Here is a 27,787-nt window from a genome sequence, read left to right as displayed (position 1 = left end):
ATATCTGCGGAGACTGTGCAGTTGCATTTTAGCCACTTCCCTTCTAATTTTTGTACTTTTAACTACAAACCAATAGTATATTAGTGGTTATCCAATAGAAATTTAAAGTGTCTTGGTAAGTACTGAGGATTTTTACTTGAATTAATCAGATAAGCAACAGAAATCAACATATGTAGCATGGCTTTGTGCTAAATTGGAAGTAAAATACTATAGGTAGAAAGATGTAGAAATTGAGAGAATTGAAAAAAGAATAATAGAATTCCTTGGTGTTTACAGATAATTTGGGAAACTTTTTGATGACAGCAGAGGATTTTTTTTCCCCCTTATTTTGTAATGAAGATCCAGCGCTGGTTAAAAAATAATTTGATTTGTAGTTACATTTTTCTATGTAGTTACATTTGTAGTTACATTTTCTGCCAGAGCTCTTACTGAATTGATGGGGTATTAGGATTTCTAGTATTTTAAGGTAAGTATTTATAGTTTAAAATTTAGTTTATATTTAAAACTTTAAAACATCTGATCTGGGATATTTTCTTTGTTAAGTAAGTATATTAACTTCAAATACCAAATAAGTACTAAGCAGTATATTCATTATAAGCATCTGTTGTCTAAAGATTGGTACTAGGCTGGACATGGTGGCTCATGCCTGTAATCACAGCACTTTGGGAGGCCTAGGTGGGTAGACCACCTGAGGTCAGGAGTTCAAAACCAGCCTGGCCAACACGGTGAAACCCCATTTCTACTAAAAATACAAAAATTAACTGGGTGTGGTGGTGGGCGCCTGTAATCCCAGCTACTTGGGAGGCTAAGGCAGGAGAATCGCTTGAACACTGGAGGCGGAGGTTGCAATGAGCCAAAATCGCGCCATTGCACTCCAGCCTGGGCAACAAGAGAGAAACTCCATCTCAAAAAAAAAAAAAAAAAAGATTGGTAAACTAGAAATATCAACTATAATTTCAGGAAATTAACCTAAAGGCTTTTGTTTCTCCAGAGACCATTTGTGGGTATATTTTATATTTTAAAAATAAAGATTTTAAATGGATATCAATGTTTAATATTCAAAGCATGCACAATATAATATCAAATTTAACCTTAATACTTTACATGAATATGAGTCACTTTTGGCTTTTCTAAGTCCAGCCTCCCATTCTTAATTGATTTTGTTTCAGGTACATGACATGTATCTAAATATAAAGTACTGTTATAGTAGAGGTAGGTGGAATTCTAATATTCGTTGCTCTTTAGATTTATATTTTATTTAATGTAAAGTTTATTATTTATACCCTTTTTAATGCAAAGCTAATATTTAGTTATGTATGATTTTTAATAAAAATTACTTTTCTTTTTCCTATGAATTGAAAATATTTGATGTTGGCATTTTATACAGGCAGGTTGCCAAATTTGATTATGTTACACTAAGTTAAACACAACTCTTAATTACCTCAAATCCAGATTTCTCTTAGTCTGTGTGTATATAAAAGGAATAAGTCCAAATTAATTTATAGTTTAGTGTTGCACTGTAGGTAATATTCTTTTCATTTGTTGTTTCTAGTTTTTATGGAATCCTTTTCTTTCAAGATTCTAAATAATAAATCTTTACCTCTCAATAGTGATAATAGTGGTAATGGTTTATTATTAGCTATTTCACCAATTGAACTCAGTCTTTTGGAGGCATTCCTTTCTTTTTTGATGTTGAGCTGCTAAGGAGAAGTGCTTGTTAATATACAAATTCTAGTCAGTTACCTGTGAGGATGAGACGTGCCAGAGGACTCAAACTTTGGTATAGTTAGAAAAATAATATTTTTCTCACTTCATTCTATGTGAATGTCTCTTCTGATACTGTTTTTTAATCAGACAGAAAGTTACAGAGCAACTTTCCCACAAATAAACCAAAAAACAAAACCCCACAAAAACCAAGAGCATGAAGAAAAGTTTAAATCCCTAATTATATACTCTTTTGGTTTTTAGGTAGAAACTGGAGCTATCAATATTTTCATGTAAGTATTTCAATGAGTAGCTCTTTAAAAATGATTTTTAAATGAGATTTTAAAAATCCATTGTCATCTAAATGCATGTTTAGTCACAGTGTATCAGTATTGTGTTTAAAGGTGCTCAGCATCACTTTTTGAAAACTATGTTTACATACTTAAAATGTTTAATTATTTTGAAATGTATAGAGTATTAAATACAAGCTCCTAAAATTTTCAGTATCTATATTGGCTTTCTCTAACAGCTCTACAGCAAAGTTTGACATGTTTTTTGTGTGTGTCATGTATTGTAAGGTGTAATATCTGTAGGTGTGAGTTGGACATTCAAAATTAGCAGTAAGAAATTCACAATTACAGCTCAGCTTATTTATTCATTATAGTTTTCACATTCCCAACTTCCAAGTGAACTTTGTATATACTACAGTGAATTATAGATAAACACAGCCATGGTGGATCTTTCCCTCAATAGTGATTTTCTGTACAAACAATTAGTAGACTTAAAAGGAAAAGCTTTTATATCTTATGCAAGGTAAATGTTTCCTAAATGTCACAAAAGTGATAGAAAACAGCTTTTGGGATCTGGTCCTGCATTAGAGTTTCTAATTCTGAGGCCCACCAGCTTGTGTTTCATCTTCTTTATATCCTGTCAGAATACATACTTAATCATGTGGGTATTAGAAAGATGTTGTTTAACTTGTACCAGGTTTAAAAAAGGTTTAAAAAATGTGTGTGCATATGTATATATATATATATAGCAACTTGATGTATAGTGTCCTTGTTATCATGTATTTTTTTCATTAAAAATCCTTTTTTTTTCTTATACTTGTTAGTTTTCTTTTTATATTTTTCTTAGAGATAGTGGCAATTTTGTTCATCTTGAAGATGCTGAATAAACACTTGAATACCTGAGAATTTTGGCCAGAGATTTATGTCCAGTTTGGAAGCTGAAAGTTTTAAGCATAACTACCAGTAACTCCTGTTAGCATTACGTTTTGGGGAGATATATATGCATTTAATACCCTGCAACTCAGCCAAGCATCAACATTTTAAAACAATGTGTGTAATAAGTAATTATTTCCGCCTCCCCCCCTGCCCCTGCCATGTTTTGGCACCATGACATTTTCAAGTACAGCTTTATATTTTAGGAGTAATGACAAAGTATGTGATCAAAAGTGAAGGGATTATTAATTTTTCCCTCTTTGCTTTTTTTAAAACTTTTTTCCACTCTGTACCTGTTTTTGAGCACCTTGGAAATCTTAATCTCTCCAGAAGGGATACTGCATTGGCTCTTCTCCATCAGCTGGCTTAGACATCAAACATTTTAAATGATACACTGTTTTAATATCTAAAAATCTATCTTTCTACTTAATTAACTTAGTCATAAGGACAAAGCCTTAGTATACTTTTGCCACATACATGTTATCTATGAATTTTACTGTTGAATAATACAAGTATTCATTACTGACTGAATTCTTAAAACTTTGGGAATAGAAAAAACTCATTTATTTATTAATGGATGCTAAAGTGATTCCTGAGAAAAATAAATAATTTGTATGGTTAATATGGAAAACCTTTGGTAATGTGATATGCGTATAAGAATACTAAAACCCAGAGTACAGAGTGTGAATCATGTACCAGGAGGGATTTTATTTTTAAATATCTTGAGGTATAATTGAAATACAATAAACTGTACGTATTAAAATACCCAATCTGATAAGTTTTGGCATATGTATACAGCCACGAAGTCATCACCATAAGCAAGGTAATGAACATATTCATCACTCTCAAAGTTTCATAGTACCTTTTTGTGATCCATTCTTTCTTAATCCTCCTTGCCCCTGACCCCACCATCACCAGACCACTGATCTGCTTTCTTTAAGATCAGTTTGCTACAAATGAAATCATATAGTATATAGTATGATCCTTTTTTGGTCTGGCTTTTGTCACTCAGCATAGTAATTTTGTAATTTGTCTATATTGTAGCATTTATGAATAAATCACTTATTTGCTGCTGAGTAGTATTACATTTTATGAATATATCATAATTTGTTTATTCTTTTGATGATAGACATTAATAGTTCTAGGCTATTATGAATAAAGTTTCCATGAATATCTGTGTACAAGTCTTTGTATAAACTTATGCTTTCATTTCTCTTGGGCAAATACCTAGGAGTAGAATACCTGAGTCATATGTTAGGTATATATTTAACTTTTTAACAAACTGCCAAATGATTTTCCAAAGTGATTGTGACAATTTATATTCCCACCGACAGTGTATGAAAGTTCCAGGTTCTCTATATCCTAGCCAACACTTGTTATGAACAGTTTTTAGGTTTTAGAGATTTTAATAGGTGGGTAGTAGTATCTTACTGTGGTTTTAATTTCCATTTCTCTAATAACTGACCACTACTGAGCATCTTTTCGTGTTGTATTTGCCATCTCTATCTCTGTATCTTCTTTATTGATGTGTCTGAATCTTTTGCCCACCTTTTTTTTAAAAAAAAAAAAAAGACCGGGTCTTGCTCTATCACCCAGGCTGGAGTGCAGTGGTGTGATCTCAGGTCACTGTAACCTCCGCCTCCCAGGCTCAAGTAATCCTCCTACCTCAGCCTCCCTAGTAGATGGGATTACAGTCATGCACACCATGCCTGGCTAATTTTTTGTAGAGATGGAGTTTCACCATGTTACCCAGGCTAGTCTCAAACTCCTGGGCTCAAGCAATCCACCTACCTTGGCCTCCCACAGTGCTGGGATTACAGGCACGAGCCATCGTGCCCAGCCTCGCCTACTTTTATTTTTGTTTTCTTATTTGTTTTTTATTCTTTTTTTTTTAACCACAACCAGCATCATAGCTCACCCACTTTTAAATTGTTTTTTTTTTTTGGAGATGGAGTTTTGCTCTTGTCACCCAGGCTAATGTGCAATGGCACGATCTCGGCTCACTGCAACCTCTGCCTCCCAGGTTCAAACAATTCTCCTGCCTCAGCCTCCCAAGTAGCTGGAATTACAGGTGCCCACCACCACACTTGGCTAATTTTTATATTATTAGTAGTGACGAGGTTTCACCGTGTTGGCCAGGCTGGTCTTGAACTCCCAATCTCAGGTTATCCACTCACTTTGGCCTCCCAAAGTGCTGGGATTACAGGCATGTGCTACCACACCCAGCTAATTTTTGTATTTTTTAGTAGAGATGGTGTTTCGCCATGTTGGCCAGGCTGGTCTCTGCACTCCTGACCTCAGGTGATCTGCTGGCCTCCCAAAGTACTGGTGCTGGGATTACAGGCGTGAGCCAACGTGCCCACCTCCACCTGTGCTTTCAACTGACTACAAATCTGAGAGGTTCTCACATCCCCTTTTAAGTTTGATAATTTGCTAGAACAACTCACAGAACTCAGCAAAGTGCTATACTTAAAACCACAGTTTTATTAGAAAGGATACAAACCAGAAATGACCAAATGAACAGATACATAAGATGAGGTCTGTGAGGGTCCTGAATGCAGAACCTCTGTGCCCTCTCCTTGTAGAATCAGGACGTGTTATTCACTTTTCATATCAATGTATTCACCATGTCCAGAGTTTTCATGGGGGTTTTATTACATAGGCATGATTGATTGAATCATTGGCCCATGACTGAACTCATTCTTCAGTCCTCCTGTCTTTCCTGGAGGACTGAAGGCTGGGTTGGTATCATTGGCCCAAAGCCCCAACCCAATTAGATGTTTGGTTTTTCTAGCATGACCAGCTCCCATGCTATCTAGGGGCCCACTATGTGTCATCTCATTGCATATACTCAGATGTGATTCAAGGCGCTCATGAATAACAAAGACAGTCATAGTAATTGGGAAATTCCAAGATTCACGGTCAGGAACCACAGACAAAGGAAAGTCAAATTCTTTATTATATAGCAGTGTAATGCGTAGTTTTGTTGTTTTAATTGTGGACACCTACTTTAGTCTCAGATTTGTTACCATGTCATTATGCTAGGTCCATCTCATTTTTCTTCAAGGCTATTGTGTGAAGTGCAACATGTTTTATATATTAAGTGTATTAACCCTCTGTTACTTTTCCTGGTTTGTAGTTTGCTTTTTAATTTTGATGACTTCTGTGCTTAAACAATTCTCCTCCTTCAACTAGAAAGCAGATAAACATTTACCTAAAATTTCCTATAGCTTTCCTATGTGTTTTTAGTATAGTGAAATTATTTTGTTGCGGAGGATACGTTTAAATTGATATTTTTTCAATTAACCAATCCTCCCAACATGATGGGGGTTTTTTTCCCCTCTCTTCCAATAGAAACCTAACTCCCAACACAATGGAATGAATTTTTCACTTTTTTTGTTTTGTTTTGTTTTGAGACAGAATCTCGCTCTGCCACCCAGGCTGGAGTGCAGTGGCGCGATCTCGGCTTACTGCAAGCTCCGCCTCCCGGGTTCACGCCATTCTCCTGCCTCAGGCTCCTGGGTTCAAGCAATTCTCCTGTCTCAGCCTCCTGAGTAGCTGGGATTACTGGCGCACGCCATGAAGCCCGGTCAGTTTTTGTATTTTTGGCAGAGACAGGATGTCACCATATTGGTCAGGCTGGTCTCGAACTCCTGACCTCAGGTGATCCACCCGCCTTAGCCTCCCAAAGTGCTGGGATTACAGGCGCGAGCCACCACGCCCGGCCAGTTCTTTATCTTAATGCATGATATGTGTCTCTGAATAGTTCTTTATTATACAGGGGTATCTGAATTTTAGCTGCTCTGGAAGATGGCTATCTTTTTGATGTGGCTCTTTGGACTTCCTAAAGTGGATTTTCATGTGAACCACAAAACCTACAAGTTCGATCATCATAAACATATGCCCCTAAGTTTGGTGAACATTTTTGGTCATTTTTGTATGATTCAGTTAGAGACTTGATTTAACTTAAATTGATCAACTCAAGGGAAACTTACCTTGTGTTTGGCGATCCAGATTTAAACTTAATGTCACTGTCTTGTCTAATGTCATAACTAGATTTTCTTGTATGTTCCACTTAATTTTCAATTTTCATATCAGAACAAATTATTTGATAATCTTAGGTACATTTAAAGTCATTGGGTAACTACATGTGATTCAATAGTGACACTAAGTAAATATCTTTTTAAGACTTTGGAGTCAGACAATTCTGCCCTTTCCAGATGACCTGGGGAAAATTATTGACCACTTTGGACCTCTTCATCTAAAAAGAAATGGACACGAAATTCCCCATTCTTTACAACCTGCCTACTCGTTTCAAAGGTGAATTTAAAAAGTGAAAAATTTGGCCAGGTGCGGTGGCTCACGCCTGTAATCCCAGCACTTTGGGAGGCCGAGGTGGGCAGATCACGAGGTCAGGAGACCATCCTGGCTAATACGGTGAAAGCCGGTCTCTACTAAAAATACAAAAAAAAATTAGCTGGGTGTGGTGGCGGGCGCCTGTCGTCTCAGCTACTCAGGAGGCTGAGACAGGAGAATTGCTTGAACCCAGGAGGCGGAGGTTGCAGTGAGCTGAGATCGCACCACTGCACTTCAGCCTGGGCAACAGAGTGAGAGTCTGTCTTTAAAAAAAAAAAAAAAAAAGACTGAAAACAGTGGGTTCAAATAGGAACACCAAATTGAAGGTCACAGGGAAGATGCTGATTTGAGATCATGTGGCTTCACACAGGCAAATCCATGCATTGTGCTTTAGGGTGAGCAGCATGGATTCATTTGTTTGAATAATGTCAATGATGGTTAATGAATTTTAGGAGGAACTCTGAGGAAGCCAGCTGGTTGCTAATACAAATATCAGTGGAATAGTATCTTTTCCCTTTTTTCTCTTCTTGACTCTCAATGCCAGGGCACTTTGAGAAACATTTATACTTAAAACATTAGAACATTAAACTGAAAAGACGGAGCAAAATAATTCAAATTACAGCAGTTGAATCAAGTAGTTAAAATTCAGAGATATCAAGCCAATGAATAAGACAGCATTTGTGAAATACTACATTAGCAATACTGGGATGAGGTGAAGAACTTTTAAAAAGGTGAACTGAGGATGTAAGATTTTTGAGAAGTTGAATGAAATCCAGAGTTGCATGCAAGGAAAACCTTGTGTGTTTTTACTGCTGTACTAATAGTTAAAACTGTAGCTATTCTTGTATTCTCCAGGGCAGATATGAGATGACCTTCAGTCCTAGGAAACTATCAAAGCAGTTTATCAGTTGGTATGCCATGACAGCATTGAAGCATGGTTTGTAGAAAAACCTGTTATATATACTATATATCATTTGAGTTTTGTATTTTTCTCATAAGATAGGATTTGTTACTTTATTTTTATTTCAAAGTGTATACATGTTGCTCAATTTTTCTTCACAAAATTTCTGTGGATAGAGCCAAGTGTAAATATTATTTTCTTATTTAATAGCTGAAGACACTGAATTATAGGGAATAAGTGATATGTTTATTAGTATTACATGTATAAATAATTTGGAGTTGAAATTATATAGACATAAGAACTTGCAGATAGTATCAGACTGCTACTACTAATACTTAGGTGAGTAACTATTATATTTGAGATTAAGCCACGAACATTATATCTTAGATTCTTAAATTTCCTTACTTGGCCTAGATTTGAAATAATTCTGCTCATAATAAAGGATTGAAGACATTTATTTTAAAGAGAAAATGAGCAGAAATGCACAAAATCACTTGTTATAAAAAGGGAATTATATTAACTTCTGAAATATTGCATGGACTTTGTACATAGACATAAAATTACACAGCGAATGACAATATGTTTAATGATTTATTTTTTCAGTAACATATGTAAAACCTACAATACAGCCAGGTGTGGTGGCTCATACCTGTAATCCCAGCACTTTGGGAGGCCAAGGCAGGCGGATCACAAGGTCAGGAGATCGAGACCATCCTGGCTAACACGGTGAAACCCTGTCTGTACTAAAAATACAAAAAAAATTAGCCAGGCGTGGTGGCGTGCATCTGTAGTCCCAGCTACTAGGGAGGCTGAGTCAGGAGAATGGTGTGAACTGGGGAGGCAGAGCTTGCAGTGAGCCGAGATCGCACCACTGCACTCCAGCCTGGGCGACAGAGGGAGACTCTGTCAAAAAAAAAAAAAAAAAAAAATACCTACAATACAAACCTTAGTATTTCAAACGGTAGTGTAAAAAAGAATTACCTAGCCAGGCATGGTGGCAGGCACCTGTAATCCCAGCTACTGGGGAGGCTGAGGCAGAGAATTGCTTGAACCCAGGAGGCGGAGGTTGCAGTGAGCAAAGATCACACCACTGCACTCCAGCCTGGGCAACAGAGCGAGACTCAATCTCAAAAACAACAACAACAACAAAAAGAATTACCTACTGACTTGCTACCTAGCAACATGCACTTTCCTTTTAACTTGCCTACCCTTCCCCAAGCTTAGCAGCATTTGGACTGTCAACAATGCTGGAAAGTAAAGATGTTCTTCATTTAACATATATTACTTACAAAGTTCCATAAAATAATAGATAACTTTTTCTTTTTGAAAAAAAAAATTCAGAGTCTCTCTGTGTCTCGCAGTCTAGAGTGCATTGGGGCGATCATGGCTCACTGCAGCCTCAAATTCCTAAAGTCAAGCTATCCTCTCACCTTAACCCGCTTTTTATTTATTTTTTATGTATATTTTTTGAGACGGAGTCTCGCTCTGTCACCCAGGCTGGAGTGCAGTGGCGCGATGTCGGCTCATTGCAACCTCTGCCTCCTGGGTTCAAATGATTCTCCTGCCTCAGCCTCCCAAATAGCTGGGATTACAGGCATGCGCCACCGCGCGCCACTAATTTTGTATTTTTAGTAGAGTCGGAGTTTTACCATATTGCCCAGGCTGGTCTCAAACTCCTGACGTCAGGTGATCTGCCCACTTCGGTCTCCCAAAGTGCTGAGATTACAGGCATGAGCCACTGCACCCAGCCCTTAACCTGCTTTTTAAAATTTTGTGTAGAGACTGGTCTCTCAATATGTTGCCCAGGCTGGCATCCAACTCCTGGCCTCAGGTGATCCTCCCACCTTGACCTCCCAAAGTGTAGAGATTACAGGCGTCAGCCACCATGCCCAGCTAGATAACATTTTTTGAGTGCCAGATGCTTTATAACTTAATCCTCACATCCAGCCTGAATATTATTACCCCAGTTTTATATAAAAGCAAATAAATTCAAAAAGATTAAATACCTTGCCCAAGATCATATATCTAGAAAGCCAAGAATCTAGGATCTGAACCCGAGACTTTTTATTCCATAGACCATGTTATAACCGGATTTAACTCTTAACAATTCATGAACTATTAAAATTCATCATAAGGAAGAATACATTTATTTATTTATTTATTTAGAGACTGAATCTTGCTCTGTCACCCAGGCTGGAGTGCAGTGGCGTGATCTTGGCTCACTGCAACCTCCATCTCCTGTGTTCAAGCGACTCTCGTGCCTCAGCCTCCCAAGTAGCTGGAATTACAGGCGCCTGCCCCTGTGCCTGGCTAATTTTTGTATTTTTAGTAGAGACAGGGTTTCACCATGTTGGCCAGGCTGGTCTTGAACTCCTGACCTCAAGTGATCTGCCCACCTCAGCCTCCCAAAGTGTTGGAATTACAAGTGTGAGCCACCGTGCCTGGCCAATAATTTTTTCTCTAAATGTTTGTAGAGACATGGGTCTCCCTATGTTGACCAGGCTGTCCTTGAACTATTGGCCTCAAGGGATCCTCCCACCTCAGCCTCCCACAGTGTTGGAATTATAAGCTACCGCATGGGCTGCAAATTTTATCTTATGTATTTTACAATTAAAAAAAAAATTCCTATCCAGAGATCATGCAGATACGATCTACTAAAAGCTTTACAGTTTTGCCTTTTTTTTTGTAACAGTCTACTGTCTACCTAGAGTGGTTTCCTGCATACGGTTTTGCATGGCAGGTGGGCCCCAAAATTGGGACTCTGCCTGGGAAGGTCCTTGGCTTTGCCTAGGAAGGAATTCAAGGGCTACCCTATAGGCATTGTGTGGAGAGTAGCAGCTCAGGGGCAGTTCTGAAGTCACATTTATACCCACTTTTAATTACATGCAAATTAAGGGACAGGTTAGTCAGAAATTTCTAGAAAAAGGGTGGTAACTTCCAGGTCGTTGCCATGGAATGAGTAACTGTAATGGCACTGGTGGCTGTGTTTTATGGAGAAGTGCTTTCGCCTCTTCCTTGTGTCAGCCAGTCTTCGATCTGGTCCAGAGTTGAGTCCCGCCTTCTACTTTAGTATCAGAGGGGTCAAATTTCTTTCTCTATTTTTTTTTTCACATGGAGAGTAGTTTTATCACATGGAGAGCTTGGGCTCTCACGTCTAGGAGTTCAAGCCTGGGACAATGGTGTGCATTCTTTGAATCATCATTCTAGCCCTGAGCTGGATCTACAAAAAATTCCTGGAGCCATCCACATACTCTCTGATTTCTCCTTTTCTTCATCATTTATGGCCTAGTAAAGCTATGCAGGAATCCAATGGCAAAGTAGATGGCAAAGTAGACTGTAGGGATGCAGACATAAATGGATTACCAACAAAAGGGCCAACAGATATCTCTGATAAAAAGACTAAAGTGATTTTTTTTTTTTTTTTTTTTTTTTTTTTTTTTTTTTTTTGAGGCGGAGTCTCGCTGTGTCGCCCAGGCTGGAGTGCAGTGGCCGGATCTCAGCTCACTGCAAGCTCCGCCTCCCGGGTTTCCGCCATTCTCCTGTCTCAGCCTCCCGAGTAACTGGGACTACAAGCGCCCGCCACCTCGCCCGGCTAGTTTTTTGTATTTTTTAGTAGAGACGGGGTTTCACCGGGTTAGCCAGGATGGTCTCGATCTCCTGACCTCGTGATCCGCCCGTCTCGGCCTCCCAAAGTGCTGGGATTACAGGCTTGAGCCACCGCGCCCGGCCTAAAGTGATTTTTCTAAAGGATTTCATCATTTTGAAAATGGACCTGATGGCCAGCATGGTGGCTCACACCTGTAATCCCAGCACTTCAGAAGTGCATTAGTTGGCTTTTATGCTGCTGATAAAGACATACCTGAAACAGGGCAATGTATAAGAAAAAGAGGTTTAATAGACTTACCCTGGAGAGACCTCACAATTATGGCAGAAGGCAAGGAGGAGCAAGTCACATCTTACTTGGACGGCGGCAGGCAAAGAGAGAGAGCTTGTGCAGGGAAATTCCCATTTTTCTAAACCAGATCTGGTGAGACTTATTTACTATCACGAGACTAGCTCAGGAAAAACCCACCCCCATGATTCAGTTACCTCCCACTGGGTTCCCCCCACGACATATGGGAATTGCGAGAGTTACAGTTCAAGATGAGATTTGGGTGGGGACACAGCCAAACCATATCAAGGGAGGCCAAGGCAGGTGATCACTTGAGACCAGAAGTTCGAGACCAGCCTGGCCAGCCTGATGAGACCCCATCTCTACAAAAAATACAAAAATTAGTGGATGTAGTGCAGTACACTTGTGGTCCCAGTTACTCAGGAGGCTGAGGTGGGAGAATTGCTTGAGCCCAGGAGGCTGAGGTTTCAGTGAGCAGAGATCATACCACTGCATTTCCATCTGGGCAACACAGCAAGACCCTGTTTCAGAAAAAAAAAAAAAAGGACTTGATAATATGAAGCACCTTCTTTGTAATCCTCTCTGACCTTTTTCTCTGAGATCAGAATTCAGGATTGATGAATTAGGTATTTACCTGATACTAATCAGGAAATTGATGGAATCCATATTTAAAATGTTGTTGCCTGTAATCCCAGCACTCTGGGAGGCCGAGACGGGTGGATCACAAGGTCAGGAGATCGAAATCATCCTGGCTAACACGGTGAAACCCCGTCTCTACTAAAAAATAATGAAAAACTAGCCGGGCGAGGTGGCGGGTGCCTGTAGTCCCATCTACTCGGGAGGCTGAGGCAGGAGAATGGCGTAAACCCGGGAGGTGGAGCTTGCATTGAGCCGAGATCGCGCCACTGCACTCCAGGCTGGGTGACAGAGCAAGACTCCGTCTCAAAAAAATAAAAATAAAAAATAAAAATAAATGTTAGTTATATTTAATGACTTCACTCCTGAATTCCTTTTTCATTAATGTACGTTTTGTTTCTATTATTGCTGTTTTAGTAATATGATTAAATAGAAGGTTTGTGCCAGTAGATGCTCTTGTTACTAAATCAGTACTTTAAAATCTTTGGTTCTCTGTCATTCATGCCTATGAATTTGACTACTGTTTGCTCTAATTTCTTTGGGCTTTTCTAATTGGAGTGGAGCAGAGTTTTAACTGTGAACAGTGCAGTGAGTCTGTGCAGTGAAATGAAGGGTGGAGTTTTGGCGGGTGGTAATGATGTGAAACATAAAGATATAATTACCATCTAACACAATGAAGCTGCTTGTCCATAAGAGTAGTAATTATTAAACTTTTATTTTATTTTATTTTATTTTTGTAATTTTTGAGACAGTATCTTGCTTTGCCACCCAGGCTATAGTGGAACAAACACAGCTCACTATAGCCTTGACTTCCTCAACTCAAGTGGTCCTCCTGCCTCAGACTCCTGAGTAGCTGGATATGCCACTGCGCCTGGCTAACTTTTGCATTTTTTGTAGAGGCAGGGTTTCGACATGTTGCCCAGGCTGGTTTGGAACTCCTGGACTTAAGTGATCCTCCTGCCTGGAGTTCCTAAAATGCTGGGATTGCATGGGTGAGCCGCTAAGCCCTGTTGAAACATGTTCTATATAAATGTCTAATGTAATTACAAAATTCTAATTCTTGTTGCATTCTTTTTATCCCTACAAATGTATTAAACATTCAGTTTAAAAAAGTTTTAAGGCCAGGCGCGGTGGTTCACACCTGTAATCCCAGTACTTTGGGAGGCTGAGGCAGGTGGATCACTTGAGGTCAGGAGTTTGAGACCAGCCTGGCCGATACGGTGAAACCCTGTCTCTACTAAAAAATACAAAAATTAGTCAGCCATGGTGGTGCGTGCCTATAGTCCCAGCTACTCAGGAGGCTGAGGCAGGAGAATTGCTTGAACCAGGGAGGCAGAGGTTGCAGTGAACCAAGATTGCACCACTGTACTCCAGCCTGGGTGACAGAGCAAGACTCCGTCTAAAAAAAAAAAAAAGTTTTAAGTATACAGTTCATTGATATTCAGTGCATTCACACTGTTGTGCAACCATCACCACTATCCACTTCCTGATTTTTTTCATGCCAAACTGAAACTCTTTATGCATTAAACAATAACTCCCCATTCTACCTCCACCCCAGTGGTTCTCTTTTTCTAATAATAAAATGATCTTTCAATATCCACTATAACATCCAAAATCTTTTAGTAGGATAAGAGTGGATAACTGCAAACAAAAAGAGATATAATTGGGAAACTAGGCTTTTGTGATGTCATTTTTATTTCTAAAAAATATTCAGATAAGGACATGTCCTTTACAGAGACTGATTTCTCATTGGGAAATTTAAAAAACAAGTTTAAAAAAAAACCAATTTTTTTCTTAAATGTTCTGTCCTTTTCCTTCTAAATGTATACTGAAACAAACTTTTGGTTAATTCATACTTATTTCCTTTTCTTATAATTTCAACTTTTCTTTTTACACTCAGGGTCTCACCCTGTTGCCCAGACTGGAGTCCAGTGGTGTGATCATGGCTCACCCCAGCCTCTACCTCCTGGACTCAAGGGATCTTCCACCTCATCTTCCTGAGTAGCTGAGACTACAGATGTGCACCTCCATACCCAGCTAAATTTCTTACTTTTTATTTTTTGTAGAGACAGAGTCTCACTATGTTACCTAAACTGGTTTCAAACTCCTGAACTCAAGTTGTCTTCCCAAAGTGCTGGGATGACAGGCTTGAGCCACCAAGGCCCGCCCTCAACTTTAAGATTCAGGTGGTACAAGTGCAGTTTGTTGCATGGGTATATCGAGTGATACTGAGGTTTGGGATGCGGATGATCCGGTCCCAAAGGAAGTGAGCATAGTTCCCAATAGTTTTTCAGCATTTTCTCCTATCCCACCTTCCCCACTCTAGTAGGCTCCAGTGTCTGTTGTTGCCATCTTTATGTCAACGAGTACCCAACGTTTAGCTCCCACTTATAAATGATAACATGCAGTATTTGGCGTTCTGTTTCTATGTTAATTCACTTAGGATAATGGCATCCAGCTGCATCCATGTTGCTACAAAGGACATGATTTCCTTCTTTTTTATGGCTATGTAGTATTCTATTGTATATATGTACCACATTTTCTTTATCCAGTCCAACGTGATGGGTACCTCGGTTGATTCTATGTCTTTGCTATTGTGAGTAGTGCTGCAGTGAACATAACAAGTGCATGTGTCTTTTTGGTAGAATGATTTATTTTCTTTTGAATAGATGCCCAGTAACGGAATTGATGGGTTGAATGGTAGTTCTAAGTTCTTTGAGAAATCTCCAAACAGCTAACCACAGTGGCTGAACTAGTTTACATTCCTACCAACAGTATATAAGCATTCTCTTTTCTCCACAGCCTTATTTGTTATTTCTCTAGGGCACCATTTTTCATCTGATTATTCACAGCTGAAAAACCATAATCTTCTTGATTTACTAATCTATTTTATGGTGATGAATCATATGATAAACAATCTAATGATCCTTTTGGCAGAAAATAAATATGGGAATGTAATAATAAACAAAGATCTTTTCCCCTATATTAAATCCATTATAGTAAAATAGGAGACCAGGTGTGGTGGTTCATGCCTGTAATCCCAGCACTTTGGGAGGCCAAGGCAGGAGGATTGCTTGAGGCCAGGAGTTTGAGACCAGTCTAGGCAACCATAGCGAGCCCCCATCTCTAGAAAAAATTTAAAAATCAGCTGGGTGTGATGGCAGTGAGGTGTGATCCTGTCACTGCACTTCAGCCTAAGCAACAGAGCAAGATCCTGGGTCTAAAATAGAAGAAATAAAATATGTAACTTTGTTCAGAGATGTCTTTTAAAAATTGCGGCACATTTGCTATTTTAATCACTGTTGACTGCCTTAATATGTGTCAACCTGTCAATATAAGTAGGAACTACTGGATCTCAGATCTATTCTTTTTAAAAAAGTGTTACCTATTTTATTACTGTTAAAATTTTGATGTGGTATGAAAAAGCCCAGAGTCATAGTTACAGCCATTTACCACAGAAATTCTAAATCTCATAATTTTAATTCCAAATAAATTGATAATTGTTAATCGCTTTATTACTCAAACAGAAAAACTAAAAGGAGATATTTACCTGATACTATCTTACCTGATAAATTAAATGAATATACAAGTCCAAACAAGTATCTAAAAAACTAGGGGCTGGGTGCGGTGGCTCACACCTGTAATCCCAGCACTTTGGGAGGCTGAAGTGGGTGGATCACCTGAGGTCAGGAGTTCAAGACCAGCCTGGCCAATATGGTGAAACCTCGTCTCTACTAAAAATACAAGAAAAAATTAGTTGGGTGTAGTGGCACGCGCCTGTAGTCCCAGCTACTCGGGAGACTAAGGCAGGAGAATCGCTTAAACCTGGGAGGCAGAGGTTGCTGTGAGCTGAGATTGCACCACTGACTCCAGCCTGGGCGACAGAGCAAAACTCTGTCTCAAAAAAAAAAAAAAAAAAAAAAAAAAAAAAGAAAGGAAAAAGAAAACACAGTGCCAGAGGTAATTCCTAGGAATGCTGATAGATTAATGTCAAGAAATAATGTGCATTATTTGCTCTTACTATGGAAAACGAAGGGAAAATAATTGAGATGAGCAGGTACAGTGGTAGAGATTACACAAAGGTTTTTTTGTGTTTTTTTTCTTTTTAATTATTTTAGTATTATAATGCTGTAAGGAAAAAAAATGTTCCTTGATGCATAACAAGAGATCTCAGATATCGATTAACTTAAATTTGAACTAGAATGGTTGAACTTCGAGAAAGCTGCTTTTTTTTTTTTTTTTTTTTTTTTTTTTTTTTTTTTTTTTGAGACAGAATCTTGCTCTGACTCCAGGCTAGAGTGCAATGGGGCAATCTTGGCTCACCACAGCCTCCACCTCCTGGGTTCAAGTGATTATCCTGCCTCAGTCTCCGGAACAGCTGGGACTACAGGCACGCGCTACCACGCCCAGCGTTTTGTTTTTTTTTTCTTTTTTAGTAGAGACGACGTTTCACCATGTTGGCCAGGATGGTCTCCATCTCTTGACCTCGTGATCCGCCTGCCTTGGCCTCCCAAAGTGCTGGGATTACAGGCGTGAGCATCGCGCCTGGCCGAAAGTTGTTTTCTTAGGAGAACAAATGTCCCTAGTCTCAAATTTTTCTTTTCTTCACGTTTGGAAAGAAGAATTTAAAAAGAGAAAATGCTAATTTTTAAACAAGAATTTCCAGTAACTCATTTTTTTCTCTTGATTAAATAATTTTTCCTACTGTGGAATGTGGAAATCTTAATTGTCAATTAACTTCCCAGCCAGCATGGGAAGTTTATTACAAATGAAAGTGAAGTGGTCTTCTTTCATGTTTCAACTTAATTTTAATTACTGTGTTGTGTGTGTGTGCATGTGTGTGCGCACACACACACACACACGGTTACATGTTGCCTTGGGGAAGATATCACAATGTCTAGTACAGTAAATAGATTCTTAATCTTGTTACATCCCTGCATAAAAACTTTTAATTTTACACAAAGTGAAATGTAAATTATTGAGCTTTATTCAGGGACCCATGGTGAGTTGGTTGCAACCAAGTTGATCACCTTGTTACTTCTACGCCAGATAGACTCATCAAATAAGTTATGGTTTTCTCAAAACACAGAAGAGAATTTTCTCAGGAGTCAAGCTTTTACCCAGGGCATTCTCTTTTCAGAATTATTCTTTCTTTCTGGACACTGGAATTCTAACATTCCTTCAAGACATAGCTCAGATACACTCTCCACTGGAAAGCTTTCCTAAGTATACAAATTACTTGGTGGTATCTCTCAACTCTCCCCATCCTCTATCCCCTGTGTTTCCTACAATGCAAATTAGCTCTGGAGTTTCACTGTCCAGTACAGTAACCATTAACCTCATGTGGCTAGGTACATTAAAATTAAATAAAACTAAAAATGTATTTCTCGGTTGCATAAGCCGCATTTCGATTGTTTAATAGCTATATATGGCTAGTGCCTACTGTACTGAACAGCACAGATGTGGAACATTTCCTTCACTGCAGAAAGTTCTATCAGACAGAACTGGTCTAGAGACTTGATTAGATTTCAGATTCAGGCCTTGATTTTTTAATATTTAAAATGGGGCCACTAAATTACATGATACCTACAGTAACTTCCAGTTGTTTAGTTCTGTGATTCTACAGAAGAATACATATCTATTTTAGTTTTAGTTTTTTTGAGACAGAGTCTCACTCTGTTGCCCAGGATAGAGTACAGTGGCATGACCATGCATTACTACAGCCTCAAACACCTGGGTTCAAACAATCCTCCTGCTTCAGCCTCCCAAGTAGCTGGGACTACGGGAATAAGTCACAATGCCTGGCTAATTTTTTTATTATTTCGTAGAGACAGAGTCTTGCTATGTTGGCCAGGCTGGTCTCAAACTCCTGGCCTCAAGTGAGACTCCCACCTCGGCTTCCCAAAGTGTTGAGATTACAGGCATGAACCCCCACAACTGGCCTCACAATCTACTTTAATGAAAGAGTCTGTAAATGGGTAGCTGAGGAGTTCTGATAACATCCACATTCCAGTCAATGTAATCATAATCACAGTGTTTTCATGAGCATGTCTGACATTGTAGCTTAGACAACTGTGTGGTATGGTATGGACAGCAATTCTGGTGTCCAGGAGCTTGGAAGACTCTCCCAACAAATAAAAAGCTGAACAAATGGAAAAATCAACAGTTCTTCCTAGATCCATCAGAGAAATGAAGTCACAGGGTAAACCCCTGCCACCAAACTTGGAGAGAGAGTAAAAATACAGAGAGCATAAAAAAAAAAAAATACAGAGAGCATAAATCGCCACAGGAACTGGAATGAGGGTAGGAAAACCTGAACAACTGACAAATTACCGGAGGCTCAGAGTGGACATGCCTGAGAGTAAAAAACTCTTGAGGGAGGGAGGGCTAGTTATGGAGCGAGCAACGGCACTCCTGTGAGTTTTACCTCTAGGAACTTGACCAGGTTCTTATGGTAAGTATTAGAGAAGAATTCCCCCTTGTTTCCAGCAGGTGGAAGGAAAAAAAAGGACCCACTTAAAAATAACCAGGGCGGCCAGGTGTGGTGGCTCACACCTGTAATCTCAGCGCTCTGGGAAGCCAAGGCAGGTGGATCACTTGAGGTCAGCAGTTCGAGACCAGCCTGACCAATATGGTGAAATCCGGTCTCTACTAAAAATACAAAATTAGCCAGGTGTGGTAGCGGGTTCCTGTAATCCCAGCCATTTGGGAGGCTGAGGCAAGAGAATCGCTTGAACCCTGGAGGTGGAGGTTGCAGTGAGCCGAGATCACGCCATTGAATTCCAGCCTGGGCAACAAGAGCAAAACTCCGCCTCAAAAAAAAAAAAAAAAAAAAAAAAAAAAAAAAAACCTCAGGGTGTTCCGTTTTTGTTTTTGTTTTTTGACACAGAGTTTCTTTCTTGTTGCCCAGGCTGGAGTGCAATGGCGTGATCTCGGTTCACTGCAACCTCCACTGCCCAGGTTCAAGCGATTCTCCTGCCTCAGCCTCCCAAGTGGCTAGGATTACAGGCATGCACCACCACGCCAGGCTAATTTTGTATTTTTAGTAGAGACGGGGTTTTACTATGTTGGTCAGGCTGGTCTCAAACTCCTAACCTCAAGTGATCCGCCCACCGTGGCCTCCCAAAGTGCTGGGATTACAGGCGTGAGCCACCACGCCTGGCCGTTTTTTGTTTTTGTTTTTGTTTTTGTTTTTGTTTTTAATAGAGACAGTGTCTCACTATGTTGCGCAGACTGGTCTCAAATTCCTGGGCTCAAGTAATCCTCCCGCCTTGGTCTCCAAAACCGCTAGGATTACAGGTATGAGCCGCTACACCCAGCCATTCTATTTTTCTTAACAAGGCCCGCCATCAAGAGAAACTGTCTTACCAGGGCCTAACTGACTTGGGGGAAGGGAGATACCCAACTCCATGCAGCTCTAGACGTCCACGTGGGAGTAGGGAAATAGCCGCAGCACATACTAATCATCCTGTACCAGCTACGGTGGGGAAAAAACTGAAAAGCACAGTTCAGAGGCACAGGCTCACTAAAAGAGATCTAATCACAAGACTATGGGAAGCCTCCCTTTCCTCCGCATTTTACCACCACATTACTAAAGGCCTATTTACTGCAGTTCCGTTTACCCAGTACATCATGCTCAGCTATCAGGAAAAAATTACAGGCCGGGCACGGTAGCTCACACCTATAATCCCAGCCGAGGTGTGTGGTTCACCTGAGGTCAGGAGTTGGAGACCAGCCTGGGCAACATGGTGAAACCCTCTCTCTACTGAAAAAAAAAAAAATTAGGGCCAGGCGCGGTGACTCATGCCTGTAATCCCAGCACTTTGGGAGGCCGAGACGGGCGGATCACGAGGCCAGGAGATTGAGACCATCCTGGCTAACACGGTGAAACCCCGTCTGCACTAAAAAATACAAAAAAAATTAGCCGGGCGTGGTGGCGGGCGCCTGTAGTACCAGCTACTCGGGAGGCTGAGGCAGGAGAATGGCGTGAACCCGGGAGGCGGAGCTTGCAGTGAGCTGAGATCCCTCCATTGCACTCCAGCCTGGGCGACAGAGCGGGACCCCCTCTCAAAAAAAAAAAAAAAAATTAGCCGGGTGCGCTGGCGCGTGCCTGTAATCCCAACTACTCGGGAGGAGAGAATTCTCCTGAGGCAGGAGAATTGCTTGAGCACGGGAGGCGGAGGTTGCGGTGAGCCAAGATTGTGCCATTACACTCCGGCCTGGGCGACAGAGTGGGACTCCATCTCAAAAAAAAAAAAAAAAAAAAAAAAAAAAAGGAAAGAAAAAAAATTATTACAAAGCATCCTAAAAGGCAAAAAACAACCTGAAGACATAAGGCAAAGATCAGAACCAGATTCATGTATGACAGGCATGTTGAAATTACCAGACTGAGAATTTAAAACAACTATGATTAATATGCTAAGGGCTCTAATGGATAAAACAGAGAGCATGCAAGAACGGATGGGCAATGTAAACAGAGATGTGAATTCTAAAAAATTTTTAAATGCTACAGATCAAAAACACTATAACAGAAATGAAGAATCCTCAGTAGACTGAATGAAGATGAGCTCATTAGTAAGCTGGACATGGCTAAGAAAACATTTCTGAGTTTGAGAATATGTCAATAGAAACTTTCAAAATGGAAAAGAAAAGAGAAAAAAGACTGAATAAAATGATTCGGAACATCCAAGAACTGTGGAATAACTACAAAAGGTATAAATGTGTGTGATAGGAATACCAGAAGGAAAAAAAAGAAAGGAAGCGCAGCATATTTCAAGCAATCGTGACAGAGAATCTCCCCCAATTGGCAACAGACACCAAAGCAGAGATCCAGAAAGCACAGAGAACACCAAGCAGGATAAGTGGTTAAAAAAAACTACACCTAGGCTATCATTTTCAAATTACAGAAAATCAAAGATAAAGAGAAAATCCTGAAGGAAGCCAGAGGAAAACAAACAGTTTTCTGTGTAGGAGCAAGATAAGGATTATATCCAACTTCTCATCAGAAATCATGCAATCAAGAAGAGAGTGGAGTGAAACATTTAACATATTGAGAGAAAAAAAAACAGCAGCCTAGAATTCTATATCCCGTAAGATTATCATATAAAAGTGAAAGACAAAGACTTTCTCAGATGAACAATATTTGAGGGAATTTGTTGCCAACAAACGTTCCTTATAAGAAATGATTAAAAGAACTTCTTGAGAGAGAAGGAAAATGACACATAGGTCAGAAACTCTCTGCATAAATAAATGAAGAGCATCAGAGAAATAATAAGTGAATATAAAATATAAACTCGTATTTTTCTTATTCTCAGTTAATCTAACAGACAAGTTTGTTCAAAATAATACTAGGCAACAATGTAATTGTGTGTGTGTATATACACACAATTGCTTATGTGTAAGTGAATGGCAGAAATGACATAAGGGACAGGAGAGAGGAATTAGGAATGTTTTGTTGTAAGGTTCTTGCAGTATCTGTGAATTGGTATAGTGCTATTGGAAAGTGAACTTGGGCTGGTTATAAATGTATACTGCAAACTCTAGGACAACCACTAAATAAGGTTAAAAAAAAAAAAAAAGTAAAACTGGACCAGGCGCAGTGGCTCACACCTGTAATCCCAGCACTTTGGGAGGCCAAGGTGGGTGGATCACCTGAGGTCAGGAGTTCCAGACCAGTCTGGCGAACAAGGTGAAACCCCATCTCTACTAAAAATACAAAAATTAGCCAGGCATGGTGGTGGGCACCTGTAATCCCAGCTACTTGGGAAGCTGAGGCAGGAGAATTGCTTGAACCTGGGAGGCAGAGGTTGCAGTGAGCCAAGATCGTGCCACTGCACTCCAGCCTGGGCAACAAGAGCAAAACTACATCTCAAAAAAGAAAAAAAAAAGGTAAAACTGATATGCTACAAAAGTAGAGGAAATGGAATCATATTAAATAATTAACGTTTTAAAAGGCACTGACCGAGTGCCATGGCTCACGCCTATAATCCCACCAGTTTGGGAGGCCAAGGTGGGAGGTCACTTGAATCCAGGAGGTCAGGACCAGCCTGAGCAACACAGCAAGACCCTGCCTGTATCTACAAAAAATACAAAAGATAACTGGGCATGGTGAAGTGTGCCTGTAGCGCCAACTACCTGGGAAGTGGAGGTGGGTGGATCACTCAAGCCAAGGAGTTTGCGGCTGCAATGAGCCATGATCACGCCACTGCACTCCAGCCTAGGCAACAAAGACCATGTCTCAAAAGTATATGTATATATATATGTAAAAGGCAGAAAAAGAGTGAAAGACAAAAATAGGAACAAATAAGTACAATGTATAGAAAACAGTAATGAATATGGTATATATTAATCCTACTATGTCAATAATCACTTTATAAGTTAATGGTCTAAATATGTCATTTAAAAGACATAGTGGATCAAAAAACAAGATCCAATTATATATTATATACAAGAAACCCACTTTAAATATAAAAACACATATAGATCAAAAGTAAATGGGTAAAGAAAAACATACTACGTTAATACTAGTCAAAAGAAAGAGGAAGTAAAGCAGACTTCAGAACAAGGAAAGTTATCAGTGATAAAGAGGACCATTACATAATGATAAAGGGGTCATTTCTCCAAGAAGACATAACAGTCCTTAACACATATTTCCCTATTTCCCTAACAACAGAGTATCAAAATATGTGAGGCAAAAACTGATAGAACTCCAAGGAGAAATAGATGAATCCACTATTATAGTTGGAGACTTAAGTACCTCTGTATTATATAAACAGACAGATCCATCAAGCAGACATAAGGGCATAGCTGAATTGAACAGTAACATCAACATCTGTCGACTACTTATCCAATAACAGCAGAATACACATTCTTCTCAAGCTCACAAGGACTATTCACCAAGCTAGACCACATTGTGGGCCACAATACATATCTTTTTTTTTTTTTTTTTTTTTTTTTTTTTTTTTTTTTTTTTGAGGCAAGAATTTTGTTCTTCTTGCCCAGGCTGGAGTGCAATGGCATGCGACCTCAGCTCATTGCAACCTTCACCTGCCGGGTTTAAGTGATTCTCCTGCCTTAGCCTCCTGAGTAGCTGGGATTACAGGCGCCTGCCACCATGCCCAGCTAATTTTTTGTATTTTTAGTACAGATGGGGTTTCACCATGTTGGCCAGGCTGGTCTCGAACTCCTGACATCAGGTGATCCACCTGCCTCGGCCTCCTAAAATGCTGGGATTACAGGCGTGAGCCCGCGCCCGGCCCATAATACATATCTTAACAAATTTAGAAGAATACATATCATATAATGTCTGCCCTCAGACTTCAATAGAATTAAGCTAAAAATCCATAACAGAAAGATAGCTGGAAAATCCCAAAATACTTGGGAGATTACACAACACACTTTTATTTTTATTTTTTTATTTTTTTAGATGGAGTCTCTCACTGTCACCCAGGCTGGAGTACAATGGTGGGAACTCGGCTCACTGCAACCTCCACCTCCTGGGTTCACGAGTCTCCTGCCTCAGCCTCCTGAGTAGCTGGGATTACAGGCGCACACAACCACACTGGCTAACTTTTTGTATTTTTAGTACAGACAGGGTTTCACCATGTTGGCCAGACTGGTCTCGAACTCCTGACCTCGTGATCCGCCCACCTCAGCCTCCCAAAGTGCTGGGATTACAGGTGTGAGCCACTGCATCCAGCTGACACAACATACTTTTTTTTTTTTTTTTTTGAGACGGAGTCTCGCTCTGTCGCCCAGGCTGGAGTGCAGTGGCTGGATCTCAGCTCACTGCAAGCTCTGCCTCCCGGGTTTACGCCATTCTCCTGCCTCAGCCTCCCGAGTAGCTGGGACTACAGGCGCCTGCCACCTCGCCCGGCTAATTTTTTGTATTTTTTAGTAGAGACAGGGTTTCACCGTGTTAGCCAGGATGGTCTCGATCTCCTGACCTCGTGATCCGCCCGTCTCGGCCTCCCAAAGTGCTGGGATTACAGGCTTGAGCCACCGCGCCCGGCCCCACAACATACTTTTAAATAATACATGGGTCAAATAAGAAACCTCAAGAGAAATTTTAATATATTTTAAAATAAATGAAAGTGAAAATACAACTGATGAAAATTCGAGGGATGTAGCCAAAACAGAGGGAATTTTGTAGCACTGAATATTAGAGAAAAAAAAAAAAGATCTAAACTCAGTAAGCTTGTACCATAGGAAACTAGAAATAGAAGAGCAAATTAAATACAAAGCAAGCAGAAGAAAAGAAATAACAAAAATTAGAGCAGAAATAAATGAAATTGAAATAGGAAATTAATAAAGATAATCAACAAAACCAAAGGTGTTTTTTAGAAAAGATCAGAAAATCTGAATGCATATAGACAGGCTAACTAAAAAAGTGTGGATAGAAGAGAGAGAGCTTCAACGGGACTTAGGAAAGGAATGTCAAAGAACAAAAACTTGACCATATGTCTCCAGATCTGCCCAAGGGAAAACACTTTATCTAGCACAACCAAACCAAGTATCTGCTTCGATTGGCAGGTTGCACATAGTGGAAATGGCTGCATGCAGGCTATTATAAAAGATGATACTACCTTCACATTAATCCAGTTAGTTTTACTTGACTCATGATGAAAAAGCAACCCTGAGAATATAATTTACTTCCTTACACATTTTTTTCTATGGGGAGATAATGCCCTGACCAAGAGATATGAATAGTTCAATTGCCTTGCCAGGTTTTTTTTGTTTTTGTTTTTGTTTTTAAAGAGTCTTGCTGTGTCACCAGGCTGGAGTGCAGTGGCAAGTTCTTGACTCACTGCAACCTCTGCCTCCTGGGTTCAAGCATTTCTCATGCCTCAGCCTCCCGAGTAGCTGGATATTACAGGCGTGCACCACCATGCCCGGCTAACTTTTGTATTTTTAGTAGAGATGGGGTTTCGCCATGTTGACCAGGCTGGTCTTGAACTCCTGTCCTCAAGTGATCCACCTGTCTCGGCCTCCCAAAGTGCTGGGATTACAGGCATAAGCCACCATGCCCAGCTGGCAGGTGTATTTTTCATTGTTAATAAATTTAGTGGCATTCTAAGGTCGTATCTGGTGAGATGAACTGAAACTCATAGCTCTGACATAAACTGAGATGCTATTTGAGTGCAAGACCATTTAAATTAATGTGGAGGCCTTTTTCATGAAAATCAGACCAGATATATACTTTTAACATAAAAGGACAGGCTATTTTAGAAGCTGCTGGGTCATATAGTCTTATGAAAGAAAATGTTCTCAAGGTGGTAAATGTGTTTATCTTAAGGTACATTGGGAGAAAAAGTAGCTGTAGTTTCATTGGTAGAGAAACATCTCAATGTTGTTGAGGGGCTCACTCATGAAACCAAAGCTTATCCCCACTCCTGGGAGCCATCAGAAGCCTCAACAGAGGAAGAATGTTGGCATCTAGCTGACACCTAGATGTTACCTAAGTGCAGCAGAATTTGCCAGGCTCAAGAAGGGGCTGGGATCCACCCTTTCTTATTCTGTGAGTATAATGGGGACACTATAGAGGGGAATGGCTTAAAGACAGGACTTTGGGGAAGAGACACAGGAGAACTGAGAACTAAGAAACTAAGAACTCCTGTTCCAGGAGGGACAGCTTACTTAAACCCATGCAGTGAGGTGTTGTAATTATTGCCTTGTATGTGGTACAAAGAAAAGAATTATCTAAACAAAAGCATAACTCCTCATCTCCCCTTACTCTCTGTAGCTTTAGGGAACACTTGCACCCTTCAGAAAAAGAACTACTTAATGCTCTACTAATATCCATTGGGTATTTTGTCTAAGGGAAAAGGGAAAGAAGATATTAAACTGTGATAATACTGGTTCACAGAAGTTTGATGGGTACCAGCCTTAGTTTAATTATCATACAGAAAAGAGAATCAACTAGTAGACTCCTAGAGACAATATGGGCAAGTTTCCTGAGTTTCTCCTTGTCAATGCATAGCTTGAGACCTCCTATGAGACAGAAAGAAGGGACACACAGGTTACATGTTTTAGTTTTTTGTGTGTTTATTGAGGGTCAGTCCTCTGGAGTCTTCCTATTTGCTGGCAAAGCTGAGGACTGCCTCTATGATAGATACCAAAGCAAAATACTGCTATCGTTTGAGCCCCGGTAGGGACTGTCATGTGGCATCTTAGACAATGTATTTCTCTCTTTCTAGCTGTAACCGCAATAATGTCATGCTTGGAGATTCAATGCCTATATGTAGCAATTGGTTTGGTTTTGTGTCACAGCCACAGATTGTACCTCTTCAAATCTGTGTCACTAGTCAGATGCAAGGAGAAGAAAATGATAATAGATGGATGAATCCATGCAAATCTATCAGTACTGCCTCCGAAACAAACCAGATGCATTCTGTATTAACTATAGGAAACTATCAAAGTGTGGTTGTGAATTAGCAGCACTGGCATCGCTTGGGAGCTTGACAGACTGCTGACCCACTGAATCCCAGCCCTACTGAACCAAAATCAGCATTTTAACAAGATCCTCAGGTTATTAGTATGCACGTGAAAGTTTGAGAAGCAAGTTGTACAATATTATCAACTTTTGTTTATAGACAACACATTTTTTGCTCTAGTTTACAAATTGATTATGTTTTATAGTGGTAGTCTTTTGAAGAGTCCAACATGCTGTAAATTAACAGTTTATAGAAAAACTGGACGGATTGGGGATATAGAGGCATATGGTGAAAAAGCTAATTTCTTTCATTCATATTAGTTTGGAAATATTTATTGAGTTCCTACTGTGTGTTTCAGAACTGTTCAAGAACCTGAAGATATAGCAGTGAACAAAGTTCCTGTTTTCTTGGTGCTTACATTTTATTAGGGGAAACACACACTGGACAAACAAATGATATATTAATATCAGCTGATAAGTGCTACAGTGAAAAAGAGAGTAAGAAGGAAGAGAGGTTGCTATTTTGGCAAGAAGGGTCAAGGAGAGCTTCACGGATAAGGTGATTCTTTTTATTTTAGTTCACTTTTTTAGAGACAGGGTCTTGCTCTTTTCCCCAGGCTGCAGTGCAGTGACATGATCATAGC

General features: G+C 39.8%; 1 protein-coding gene and 1 long non-coding RNA gene across 2 annotated transcripts in view; one reads left to right on the top strand and one right to left on the bottom strand.

Moving 5' to 3' along the window:
* The window catches only part of SUMO1 (small ubiquitin like modifier 1), a 1,087,495-nt gene that overhangs the window by 823,373 nt on the left and 236,335 nt on the right, over positions 1–27,787 (bottom strand). The window lies entirely within an intron of this gene.
* LOC126932218 (uncharacterized) lies at positions 404–16,219 on the top strand. Its single transcript, XR_007718138.1, has 2 exons — positions 404–1,997; positions 14,613–16,219. It is a non-coding gene; the product is annotated as an uncharacterized LOC126932218 (long non-coding RNA).

This window comes from Macaca thibetana, chromosome 12, assembly GCF_024542745.1.
Source record: "Macaca thibetana thibetana isolate TM-01 chromosome 12, ASM2454274v1, whole genome shotgun sequence".
In the NCBI taxonomy this organism is placed as follows: Eukaryota; Metazoa; Chordata; class Mammalia; order Primates; family Cercopithecidae; genus Macaca; species Macaca thibetana.
This window is presented reverse-complemented; position numbering and strand designations above follow the sequence as displayed.